This window comes from Anguilla rostrata, chromosome 2, assembly GCF_018555375.3.
Source record: "Anguilla rostrata isolate EN2019 chromosome 2, ASM1855537v3, whole genome shotgun sequence".
NCBI classification, from domain to species: domain Eukaryota; kingdom Metazoa; phylum Chordata; class Actinopteri; order Anguilliformes; family Anguillidae; genus Anguilla; species Anguilla rostrata.
In genome coordinates, this window is record NC_057934.1 from 5508419 (window position 1) to 5522288 (window position 13870).

The window sequence follows — 13870 nt, forward strand, 5'->3', positions numbered from 1 at the left end:
AATCCCCGAGGTTTTCCTCGGCCATTAATTGGCAGTTGTGTCGATTAATCATCCGGGGCAGACTGTGGGAAGGGGGGCCCCGATTCTGGGGGTGGGGGGCAAAAGTGAGGGTCGCAGTTTCTGGGTGGTCCCCCACGTTCCCCCAGAGGGAGTACTACCCATCCTCGCCCCCACATTTACACGGTCGACGTTCCGCAGGCTAATGTTACAGTTACGGCGCTTGCACGCCGGGGTACAGCCTCCCGACCTTTGACCCCGTGCACGGCTCCGGCTGTACGCCCCCGCCGCGCCGGAGAGCTTCGTGGAACGTCTTGCGTCAAAGCGGCGATCAATCAATCGGGTTTTATATTTACGCGGCGCGTTTTACAAAGAAATCTGTCAAAACACGCTTCGCGGTAAACCCTGGGCTAAAAAACCCCACAAAGCAAGCCGGGGGGCATGGAACGAAAAAACTCCCTGGAAGGCATGTAGGAAGAATCCCAGAGAAGAACCAGACTAAGCGGGATGGTGGGGAGGGGATCCTCCTCCAGTTGTCTCCCGGCAACAGGTCTCATGACATACAAATGATTAAGGGGAAGGGGTAGGGGGTCACCATCATTTCATGGAACACAGAAGCTTCCTGAACCCCTAGTTAGGTTGAGGGCAGCGCGCGGTTGCCTTCACCTACTGCGAGCGTCCTGAAGCCTCACTGTCCTTATGGATAATTATCAGATTTACCCATGGAAAGAGCCCACAGCCAATGGTGTGAGTCAAAGAAGGGTGTACACAAACTTTATGGTCTCTCTCTCTGTCTCTCTCTCTTTCTGTGGGGCAGCACAGAAACTGATTGAAAACAACAAGGTCAACGAAACATAATTGGTGCTGAAAGACATGGGCATGGTGTAAGGACTGGGCTGCTGCTGTTATTCCACTCAGTACCACTAGAGGGAGCAGTGTCAGGCTAGCTGTTTTTTTCTTTCTTTTTTTTGAGATCAAATCTCGGATCTCATTCTGCCACGACAGCTAGCCTCACACACGGCACTGCTAACGAGAGCATGGCAAACCCCCCTACTCTGAGAACACACTGTGCCCCCCCCTCCCCCACCCAAAAATCCCATTCATTATACACTGTAAAATAGCCAGTGTGAATTCACCTCTAACAGAGTACATATGAGTCCAATAGGGACCGCATGTACACTGTAAGAGTTGATTTAACACCAAATATTTTACTGTGTACCAACGTGACTAGTGCAGAGAGCAGAATGTAAGAGCAGTGGATGCGTACACACAGCGATTCAATGAGACACAAGTGTGGCACACTTCCCTCCCACGCGTGATCGATGCGCGAAACGCTCAAACTTTCAGCGTCAGTTCAACTCTCGAAGACTCGGATGAACCCAGAGCTGATTTAGTGCCAGACATATTGCCCTGCAAGCAAGCTGTCTGGTGATGGCGAGACCTGAAACTGTGATATATTGAGACGTCACAATGAGATATTATCCTCTTTTACAGTGCGTGCCCTGCTTCATCAGGGGATATTGTCAGATTTGTTTATAGATAGAAACGGGAGGAATAACATGCCAAGGCCATGTCAGATGATTTTTTTTCTCTGCTGATTTTTTTTTATTTTTTTACATGTGATGACAGGACTGTGGTTAACCCTCACATGGGGTGAACTTCGATGACAGGGGATTAAATCCCACAGGCAAATGGCAGATCTTTCGCGTGAATTCAGCTGCACCCTCCCAAAAATGTGGCTCGGGCTTTCCGAAAGAACATTTAAACTTGTTTCACCTCTAAAACCCGACGCGGGGCGTTTGATTGACAACAAACCTTGAGGAGCTAAAACCTTCTTCCATGTCTTTCTGATTGACATCATCTAAGCTCTGTTCTTACTAAAATATACAAAGATACATTGTTCATGCAGTACTTTCAGGATATTGAGATATTTTGTTTAATTCGGATTTGTTGCTACAATATATACAGCGATCACAATTGCACAATTGTTATTGGTAAGCTCATTTTGTTAGGTAATGTATCATTATATGATTTAATTCATGGTTTAGGTTATGAATGGATTTAGAGGCTAGGGCAAGCGTTCTTTAGTTTAAAAGACAAACATCTGTTTAATACTCATAACATCTGTAACAGGACATATATATGTTGTAGTTACATAATAATTACATTGTTACAATGTACAATGAACAATGTACTTTTTAGATGCTTCCTAGATGGTTTTTGTCAGTATTTTGTGAGTGTGTTCCATTTCCACCACGTATCTTAAAATGTCAGTACCAGAGAGCAGTGTACAGGCTATGCTGACTTCGAAATAGCTTTATCAAAGAACGTGCACATAAATAAACATGTGTTTTGGATATAATTCATGTGAGTAGATGAAAGTGTGAAAGTTTTTTTTTTCCTCCCCAGAACAAATCGTTACATTACCCTAAAGACATTTTGCATGTAAAATTATGCAAAAAAAGAAAAAAAAAAACGCTTCGAGTTATTTCCCGAGAATTAATTTTGACGTCTGCACAAATTATCGGTTCCTCCGTATGACAGATCTTTTCTCGAGGATTTAACAAACTTGTAAAAATTCCCAATTTTCACGTTCAACGCTAGAACACAGAATTAAAAGGTAGGAAATAGAATTGAAAGGGCACCCGATTCCAAACACCCTCTATGTTGAGCGCCCACAAACAGTGCGGGAAGGAGCATCGAGTCCCGGAAATTAACCCACATTCAGAATTTATTTTAATTAACCACTATTTGTAGACTAGATGTTCATTCATTACACGTGGGCAAGATTAATTTTGCCTGATGAAGACGAGTCAGTGAAAGCCATCGAGTCTAATTACAACGATTCTAAAAATACCGCAACGTAATCGTCTTGTCGAGGGCAGCCGGCGATGCGCTCTCACCTCTCACGTGGAGTTTCCGCGAGGAACAATTCATACTCTCACGCTGGAGCTGGCGGGCACGTGTCAGTCTGAACATCAGTGAAAAGTGAGTGTGTGTTTGTCAACAGCACAAGGACGGCAGGCTAATTAGCAAAGGCCGAAGTTTGACTAAGCTGTGTAGGGGCACGGCTGAGTGTGTCTCCATCCCAGAGTCCGTGATTAGCGCTTTTAATCCCTCAAAAAGGGGAAGTACCAGGACTATTCATCCAAAGCCTGGCACCCACACACACACACACACACACACACACATGCACATACACACACACACACACACACACACACACACACACACCCACACACCCACACACATGCACATACCCAAACACACACACACATACACACACACACACGCACACACGCACATACTCAAACACACACACACACACACACTTGCACATACCCAAACAGACACACACACACACATGCACATATCCAAACAGACACACACATACAAACGTGCCCATACCCGAACACACACACACACACACACACACACACGTGCACATACCCAAACACACACACACACACACACACACACACGTGCACATACCCAACACACACACACACACACACACACATGCACATACCCACACACATACACACACACACACACACACACATGCACATACCCAAACACACACACACACATGCACATTCCCAAACACACACACACACACACACACACATGCACATACCCAAACACACACACACACACGCATGTATTTATAGTACCTATGTGAGGTCTGGATATACTGATACACAGCCATGTGCCTTGTTATTGCAAACTATCAATAAAATCAAAAATAACCTTTGTAAGCGCTACATAGATACTCATAAATGCCCATTTGCTGTTTTTGGCACTAGAATTTATGAAACTATCATTTATCATGCACGTTTTCATTTAAACTGTAACTGTACGCATCTTTAGATAAAATTATTTAACTACATTTTATGAGCCCTTTGGAGTGAGGGCTTTATGTTATTGAGCAGTCGATCTATATTCGCAAAAATCGATGTCGTGAAACCTTTTGGGTTTTTATTTATTTATTCATTTTATTTCTTTTTCTATTTTCCCTGCCAGTCTGATACTTAACACGATAAGCCCTTCTAGGTGAAATCTACGATAAGATATAGAGAAAAGCAGCAGCAATCACAGAGAAACAATCATTTATTACAGCAGCAAATGCAGCCCATTGAATGATGTTCTTTCTACAGCTAGTTTCAGGGAATATCCCGTTCCAACTGACAAAGTGTCAATATTAGCTGATGAGGTATTTTTCCACTCTGTCAGCAGTGCTGGAGCGAGGCCACGTGGCCAATCAGCAGACGGGGAGGTGACACAGGGACCCCGCGCGCGGAACGTTATGACACCGCTGTCCTTGTCGTCGATGTTGTCCCTATAGCCTTGGCGGGGGGGGGGGCATGGTTACAGGGCAGCTGGATTTTTTGCACACTGCCCCCAACTCCCTCCCCCCTCCCCCTCATCCCCACCAACCTGAGAGTTCTGAGAACCCTTTTAAACTTTGAACCAGGACAGTGGAAATACAGTGCTGACAACAAGAGAAGACATTGAGGAAACACCATTGGGGAGGGAGGGAGGGGGGGGGGGAGCAGCCTTTCAGAAACTTCAACCATAATGGGAATCTATAAGGTTACCCAATTCTGGGAGGAGGGGCCAGGGGAACGCGGTCCACGGCTGGGGACTGGTACACCGCCCCCTAGTGGTGGTACAGTGCATTCTCATTATATCACAAATAGCCAGAGATCTGATTGGCTGTCAGTCACGTACTCACTGGTTTTAACCAATCGTTATGCTTTGATTGACTGCGGAGGGCCAAGCAGCACAGTGAGGGGAGTTGCATTTACAAACACAACACAGACCGTAAAGCAGGAAGTAGCGTGCTATATTTTTACACAATATATAAAGTAGAACCTCAGAGTTAACCACTGGTCATCCAAATTCAAACTGCTGGAGTTCGGGACCCCTCCTCCATAGAGTCAAACCCCCCCCCACCCCCACCCCCCGTGTTTCTTTTGGAACATCTCGGTCTTGAGAGGAATGTGACAGTCACACCATGCTGATGGATTGCCACACCGGTGACATTTACACAGTGTTCCTGTCAGGCTTGAGGGGGGTGGGGGGGGTGGGTGGGTGGGGGGCGGGGGGCGCGAAGGGTAAGTTAGGGGAACCCCGTGCATGCCTGCTTTCCCTGTGCGTGCCAGTGGGACTGTGGGAAAGGGGTCACACACCAGCAGGTGCTTAATAGAGGCGATAAACGGCGCTTAGTTAATGTTGCTAACCCCTTTCTTTGCGCCCAGTTGTTTGAATAAACTGCCGTGATTGATGGCGGACCAGTTTAGTTCATGATATGTGAGACCAAATAAAACGCGACAGAGCTGTCTGTCCTCGGCAGTGTCCGGACACGAGGATTAGAAAGGACTCCCACGGCCCACTTCTGTGTTGAGTTTATCACTCCCGAAGAATGGTAGTTCGAAATGTAGGAAAAAATCTATATAAATTACTGAGTGAAGTTTGCGCGATATGGTGGATATGCTGTAACAGATTTTACTCCGAATTGCGAGTGCAGCCAAGTAAATACCTTTTTGGCAGCAGAGACCTTGGCCCACTGCAGTTAACGCACCTGTTTAAAGGCCCACTATGATTAATGGATGAAATGAGGCTCCCTTCTGCATAAACGCCAAGTTTGAATCAGTTTCATTTCAGCTTAATCGTTTCAAGAAATTAAGTAGCTTTTTTGAGAATAAATAAAATATTTGTTGAGAAAATCCTCATAGAACATTCTGGGAATTACTTTTCTAATTCATGCCCTGAGTTTTCATGCACTTCTCAAACGGACTGATTTTAATTGGAGCTGACACCAACCTGGTGTGAAAAGCACACACCCTGACACCACAGTGACCCAGGGTTCTGGTTTTGGTTGGTCAGGAAGCCCTCCTAATGACAGTGAGCTGGGTCATCAGGCAAAGATGGGATGAGATAGGGATATGGATCTGGCAGACAGGAGACAGGGCTGGGGACAGGAGAGATGGGTGATGAGAGTGGGATGGCTGTGGTGGACAGATAGATGGGATTGGCTGTTGGCAGACAGGATGACAGGGACTGGCTGTTGGTGGACAGGATGAGATGGGGATTGGCTGTTGGTAGACAGGAGGAGATGAGGATTGGTTGTTGGTAGACTGGGTAAGGCAGGAATTGGCTGTTGGCAGATGGAATGAGTCACGGCTTGGCTGTTGGTGGTCGTCATAGAGGCGGTCCATTCCGCCTACTGTGAGGTCACAGAGGGGGACTACGTTCAAAGCAGATCTCCCCAGACACACAGAAACACCATCCAGTGTTCACCCTGTTAATAATAATAATAATAATAATAATAATAATAATAATAATATCACTTTCTCAGTATAATTCCTGTGAGCCAAAAGCAGCTCAACCATGACTTATCCAAACCACTCAGGCTGCTTCTGTTCAATCAGGTTTACTAAGCAGGTTCTGATGGAAGATGACATTGAACTGTCTTTTGCTGCCATCTAGTGAAATATTTTTAAAAATATTTTTGGTTCTCAGCTGTGATACAAAGAAAAGTGATAGATGTGCATGCTTGGCTTTTTAAGTCGTAATTTCCCATAAAGTAATATCACCACATTGACTCCACGCATCAAAAGATAGGTCATCTAATGAATGACCAAAAAATAAATACTCAAAATAATATTTTGAGTCTGTTTAAAGTAAGCCATTGCTGTTGAGACAAAATCTTGTGTATCTCAAATGTACAGCAAACTACAAATATGGAGGCAGGGTTACTCCGGTGGAAGATTTTGATACTCTGGTGGTAAATCTGAAGGTTTCTCAGCATCCTCTGGGGCAAGCTGATGTAATTCACCATCCCCTCAGTGGGAGCGTGGGTGGGCAGCGGCATTCCTGTGGAGTGCTGTCCTTTATCATCGCACTGATCGCATACAACCCACAACAACTAGGACAAATGTGCCCCTATATACATACAGCCTCAGTTTCGTAAATGCAGATGTGCTGCTGTGGCAATGTAGTACCATTGTTAGGGAAATAAGCTTGCAATTCAAAGGTTGAGGGTTTGATTCCCAGGTGGGTTACTGTCTTGTTGCCTATAAGCAAGGTGGCCTACTTAACTGTAATTGCTACAGTAAAACATCCAGCTGTATAAATGGATTGCATGTAAAAAGAAATTCGCAAATAAATGCAATCTGTGTACTGTAAGTCCCTCTTCATTTAGAACAGCTGATTAATGCTGTGCCGTAGTGATCCAGATGTAACCAGCAGTGCCATACATGAATCCATTCTCCCAGTTCAAATTGACCAATTGTGTGCTCTCAAAGGTGGCTGGGGTTCTAACTGGATCTATGGCTTTCTTTAAAAATGTTTTATTTTTATTTTTTATTTTTAAAAACACTGAAACATGATTCCTTGCTGTAGGGGCCTCTGTACCGTTCCCTCTAGTCTCTAGTCACGTGACCCTCCTCTTGGTCGTTACAGGCAGTACAGTAAGTTAGGAGCATCATGTTAATTTATCCGTACTTACTGTACACAAGCCCCCAGCATCCAGGGATTAGCAGTCAGGCATATGGTCACATAAACCAGCCGCAGGATTAGAGAGAGAGCTGAACAGGCGTGCGGGGGAGGCGAAGGGTTGCTAAGGGGTCTCTGTTGTCAAGGATATCCCCCCATTTCAGCAAGATATGATTTATCCCCATATGGGACACTCCCCCGGTGTCCTGCAAAGTGTACCTGCAATCAATGGATTATTCCTATGTCCTAAGGAACGAAGCAGGTAACTGGAAAAGCAATCCACTGCATACGGCTTGATTTTGTAATAGGCCTACAGCACCAAATGGGGATTGTCACATGATTACTGTGCACTGCAAATGTAATTCATATAATCTGTATAATTCATAGAGCCCCTCTTGCCCCCTCGCTCGTGTGCACTTTTTACTGTATTTGAGCAGTGGAACGTTTGCACCCCTAGGGAGACTTGCACTCATCCTTAGGGGAGGCAGATTTAGCTATAGGTGTAGGCTCTGTGGGTTTGTAGGAGGTGGGGGGGGCGGGTGGTTCATGAAGTTAAGACGGATCTCTCCCCCCTCGCCCATATTTTCTTTCCACATCATTCGGTTCAGGTCGGCGTAAAGCCAAAGGGGGGGGCGTGTTTTATGGCCCGACTCTCTGCTGCCGGCCCTCAGACCCCCACACTCGGACCCCCGCAGTCAGCACGCGCTCACGAGCCGGGCCATAAAACAGCAATGAGCGACGGGATTGGCTCTCCACAAATCATTCCTTTAATCTGGCAACATGATTGGCTCTCCATAATCCATTCCTTTAGTCTGAGTAGAGGGGGAAAAAAGTGTTTTAACAACTAGATACATTAGCTGCATATTACTGAACAGCAAGGGCATGTGTCCACCCACTAGTATATCTATCCTGGAAATACATTGAAATCTAAACTGTTCATACCTGACCAGTAATGATAATATAGGTTAGCACTTATTGGGCCAATTCTATTTCAATTTGGTCAACAGGGGGAATGAACTGAAACTCAGTTAATGAATTCAATTTTCAATTAGTTATTTTAATTTCAATTTATTTCCTGACCGGCTAATTACATTGTAAATGCAACTGACCCAAACCCCAAGAAGTGCTGTGCTATAATGGAAATGTGTATGAGAGTAAAAGCAAAGCGCTGCGACAGTTGCCCAGGTCACATGACACATTTCTCACATTTGGACTTTGTGTCAGCTGTCATGGTAACGGTGGCCCAACCCATACATCCATCTCCTCGTGCGACAGGTCACGAGAGCACAGGACGAGAGCTTGACCCCCACATGGCTTTTGCAGTTCTGCCACAGGAAGATCTCTCCCCACCTTGTTAAACAGGGCCATCAAAACAAAATGGTTACCCGGGCAACTATGTCATGGTTACCACCGGTCGCCCGTGAACAAACATCTGTCTGTGGACTCAAGGAGGGAGTCAGATCTATCATGCACCCCTCCAATGAGAACACATCCTGAGGAAGTGATGTCATCGGCAGACCTTATGGGGTTCTAAGCTGGCAGACACCCACAGCAGAGTTGGGTCAGTAAATTCAAGAAATGAATTTTAATTCTGTTTAAAAAATTACAGACATTTTCTTTTTTCCAATGACAGTTTATTTCCTGAATTGACTAAATCGAAATGTACTTGAACCGGCAACCCTGATCCACGCAGGACCGGTGTCCTGTGTTCTGCTGCGATTTTAACCGCCAGCTATTTTCAACCCCTGAGCGCTTGTTCTTTTTCCTCCATGGTGAACTAGTTAAGGACTGCGCACTTGGAGAAACATCAGAGCACGTCGGCTCCAGCGCTGATTACACTGGCTGGGGCTATCGCCGCGGGATACCGCTGTTTCTATCAAGAGAACGAGGTACAACTCGGTCCCTGGTTACTGCCAAAAAGACCTGTAAAAAGGGATCACTTTCTGATTACTCGCAGTGATAAAAGCATGTGGGTTAAGCTTGGATTTTATCAGCCGAAAATTTTTTCACTGCTCTTTTCAAAAGCGATTTCTGTTTTTGCCGAGGGACATAACATGCCTCCTTTTGAAATGGGCCCCACGGCAACAGCTACAGCGAGCATCGGAATTCAACTTCTGACAGTTCGCCGACGCAAAACTATCGCTCTGGAATGAACTAATCAGCAACGTGTATCTCAGGAATACTGGAGCCGTCACTCAGTTCATCAGAACTCTGACGTGGAATGCATCTCGACTGGGCCTTGGCCAAATACATATTTGAAATATGTTTCGCTTGAGATGACGGTGAAATTTGAAAAGATTCTCACTCAGGGCCCCACCTTCTCACCCTCCGTTGACATTGGTTTCCAAGCAGAAGAATCAAAACTTGCCAGTTTTTTGGAGGGGCCACCAAAAAGTCTAGGGACGGACCTGGTCTGGTATACCATGATTTTTTTCCGGGTGTGTAAAGGGTTAAAGTATTTTAAACGATTTCTCCAGCCAGGACTGGTTTGGCCCACGCAGCGGAAGAGGCCACCCAATCCCTGCGCTTTTGGCATGATGTAATTTCTCTCTCCTCCAATTGGTCGGGCCCGGCGGGGTCCAGGCGCGTCGAGAACAGACGGACGGGTCCGAACCTGCAGCCAGATCCCTCTCCGCAGAGCCCCAGCACCCCCCCCCCAAAAAAAACTAAAAAAAACCAGCCCCTCTTATCTTGATTAATCTGGAAGTTCTGCGCCGTGGCAGGTGAACGAGAGGTGGCGTGACCGTCTCGGTGGAATGTGGGGGAAAGGTCGCGTAAACATCCCTGGAGCGTTCCGGGCCAAGAATTCTTCCCGGGGTCCCCACAGGTCCCCCCCCCCATACACCCCGCGAACCCCTCCACCCAGGTGACTTTCTGTACAGTACAATGCACTTACTTAGACTTTCAAGAACACACACCAACGCACGTATCTATGCTGGAAGTCACTTCGAGTGTACAGCCTTCTACCTCGCCACTGATGTTAACATTAGGACTGGGGACTGATTCAATTTCAATTCAGCCAGTTTAGCAAATTGAGGCTGATGGCATGAATTCCACGTGGTCGTTTTGGGCCACAACCATCCGTGAGCGACACAATCCATCCATCCATCCATTATCGTAAGTCATCCCAAAGAACTTACAATGACACATTATGTGCTTTTTGGCCCATAGTTTAAAAAATTAAATAATAATAATAAAAAAAATGGACCTGAATGATCTGGTTTCTCTATTTTGGACGAAGGGCTTCCACAGTAACTCAAAGGATTGGAATGGATTCCATTACCACCATCATTCTTCCCTGGCCTTGGGTTAAGTACGAACAAACTAATACTCAAGGCCCCAGCTGTGAGTGGGGAGTTCCTGTATTCTAATTGGGAAAAATGTAATATTGTTCATTTTGGCTCGTGGTGGGGGGACCGCAGTGGGAAACACACGCCAAGCGTATCAGTTCCTCAGCAGATCTTCACCGCCTCCTAGTGACAGCCACCGGAGTTGCGCCGCATGTTAAATTTCCCTCACCACGTCTGCAGTCCGCGCCGATATTTATCAGAGATCTCCCATGCGTTTGCACTGCGACGGCAGCACGGGATTGCGGCTAAGGTACTTGGCTACAGGTTCAGCACAACTGTCCGCCACACTGAGTAGAGAACCAAAACTCATACGGTTCATATTTCACGCATTTAAAAAGATTACGTTCCGACAAGGGAAAGGAAAACTCATTCAGTCAATTTGTTTAGCTTATATTCATTTTCTTCAAGACATTAATCTGCACAACGTTTACTGTAGCAGCGGTTTCTTCATCTTGTCCTAGAGCAGTGAACTCAAACTCAAATCCGGTAAGACCGCTGTGCCTGCTTTTTGTAATGCGTTCCTACAATTAGGTACTTATTTTAAGCCCCTGACTGGTTAAACAGTCTGCACACTGAGTTTCCCCGGCCTAAATTGGCTGCCGGTTGAAAGGAAATCACAAAAAAACAGCGGAGATTGTGGCCCTCCAGGACCGGAGTCTGAGATTCCTATTCTAGAGACTTCTGAGCTCACTTTAACCCTTTCACGTGTGAGATCATATCAGAGTTTTCTGAACAGGACATTCTAATGCTGATGTCACAATCGCTGCTGGTAAATGAAAGCGATGGAGTTCTAGAACACTGAACTTCAAGAGAAAAATAAAAAAGACATTCCAGAAGGACCTGCTCTTCAAAGGGCTCTCCCATTTAGAGTCAGGCAGCGCAGGACACTGCGCATCTGCAAGGCCTGAGTCCCCAGCCTGGATGGCTTTAGAGTGGCAGCTGTTGTCGGTAGCCTTGATCTCAGATGTGACCTCCTTCAGCAAAGAGCAAATTCAGCTTCTGTTCCCCTCTCTCTCTCTCTCTATCTCCCCCGTTCTCTCTCCCTCGCTCTCTACTGCACTTTGCTTCGCTGGAACAATAAATCACCTCAGCCAAATACCCCATCGCCCTGTTTTTCAAGTGCATATGGGTGCAATTTGATTTCCCCGTTCCCAGCTGAAATAACTATTTCCTATAATCTCATCCTCATTTCCCCCATCACGGTTTCTCCACTGAGGAAACTCTTTCCCAGCCTTTTTTTTTTGTTTTTCCAAAGTGAAATTTTAAAAAATGTTTAAGTCGACCTTTTTCCCCCTTTCAAACCAGCAACCCCCCCCCCCCCCCGCCCCCATCCCCCACCCACCCAACTCTCAGTCAAAGTAAGAGAAAACAAAAATGGAAAGGAAAAAAATCTAATAAGAGCTTTTCACTTGATGGCCTAAACATTCTGGCAGCACCTCTTTGGCATTGTATGCAAGTTCATTTCATATGATAACATGTACAGCTGGCTGACCAGGCCTTGCTTCCTTTCCTGGTGAACGGTCCTTCATAAGAGCTTCATAACACCTTCATAGCCACTACACAGCACGGCATAAGACCTACGTAGACAACACTTTCTGCATCAGTGTTGACGTGACACACAGTATCACATGCCCATTTGCAGCTACAGGCAAAAGCATTCATAAATGCTCATGTGGTGTTGAGGTGCTATGCAATGCTTACGAAGCGCCACTCACAGGATGTGTTACCTTAGACTTCAACAAAATATCACGATTTAACCATCTATCAAAGCAAAATACCATAATCAGAGTGTAATCTAAACAATGCTTTCTGTGGACAGGTTATCCTTCAGACTCAAAAGGCAGCCATTTTGGTAAAAATTCCCCTGATAGTTAAGTCAGTGATAGATGCACAAGAATGCACTTTTGGTGCAAAATCTCTCAAATAAACCACAATTTTTTTTCACAAATGCACCATATCTTCATCTTACTGTGTATTGTGCAGTTGCATTGTTAATCATGGCCAATGACTTTAGCCAGGAAGTCTAGCCAATATGAGCAATAAGATACCGTCAAATTTTAGTTATGATAGCAACTCTTATAAACCCATATTCTGTGGAGGAATGTTCCAGAGGGTATTCACGCAGAATTTAGGAACACAAACTTTGAAACCTGTCACGAGCGAACTGCATTCTTACAACTGAGTTTTGGAGTGAATCTCAACTGTTGATTGGCAAATAAACAATAAAACCTATCCATCACCACAACCGTGACAAGTGTGTTCTGCGACCTCCAAATTTTCCCAGCTTCAAAACGAATATGCTCTCAGGTTTTTTTTTTTTATCTTCTTTTTTTCCAAAGAAGTCTGAGCTGAACTCTTTGTTATTTATTATTTCAGCAGATTTTTGTAAACTCGTTTTTTGGGCGAGGACACTCAAGTTTGACATACTAAAATAAATCAACTGTACATTGAGTAAACACGGAGAACCTCTTTGCCCCCCAAGACCCTGGAGCTATCTCTCTGACGGTGTCTCTATCCATTATATTGACTTCCCTAACCAGTAATGTACCTAGCAAGCATCAAGACTGAATTTTTCCTTCATTTTTTTCTTTGTGTGCCTTTGACTGAGGATTGTTTGTTCTACTTCACCACTGTCGAGAATTCCTGGTCTGTGACCTAATTAGTCTTCTGTGAGCACATGTGGGCCAGTTAGAAGTTCAAGGACTTCAGAAAGGAAAATATGTTCTCTTCACTTTAAAAAAGAACAACCTCATGACAAAGCTCCCCCTCGGATTCTGCGCCAAGGCAAACAGGCCCAGGTCTTTGAGCTAATTGAAAGAAGACAGCTTAATTTAGGAAAATAGGGAGCATGCATGCACATGCACACACACACACACACACACACACACACACACACACACACACACAGAAACACCACTCATGTCATCATCCACTGCTGGAACGCATGATAAATTCTCTCCAAACAAACATGAAAGAGTGAGACAAAACAAAGTGCATCCTGATTGGCTGTGGCTGGTTCCTTT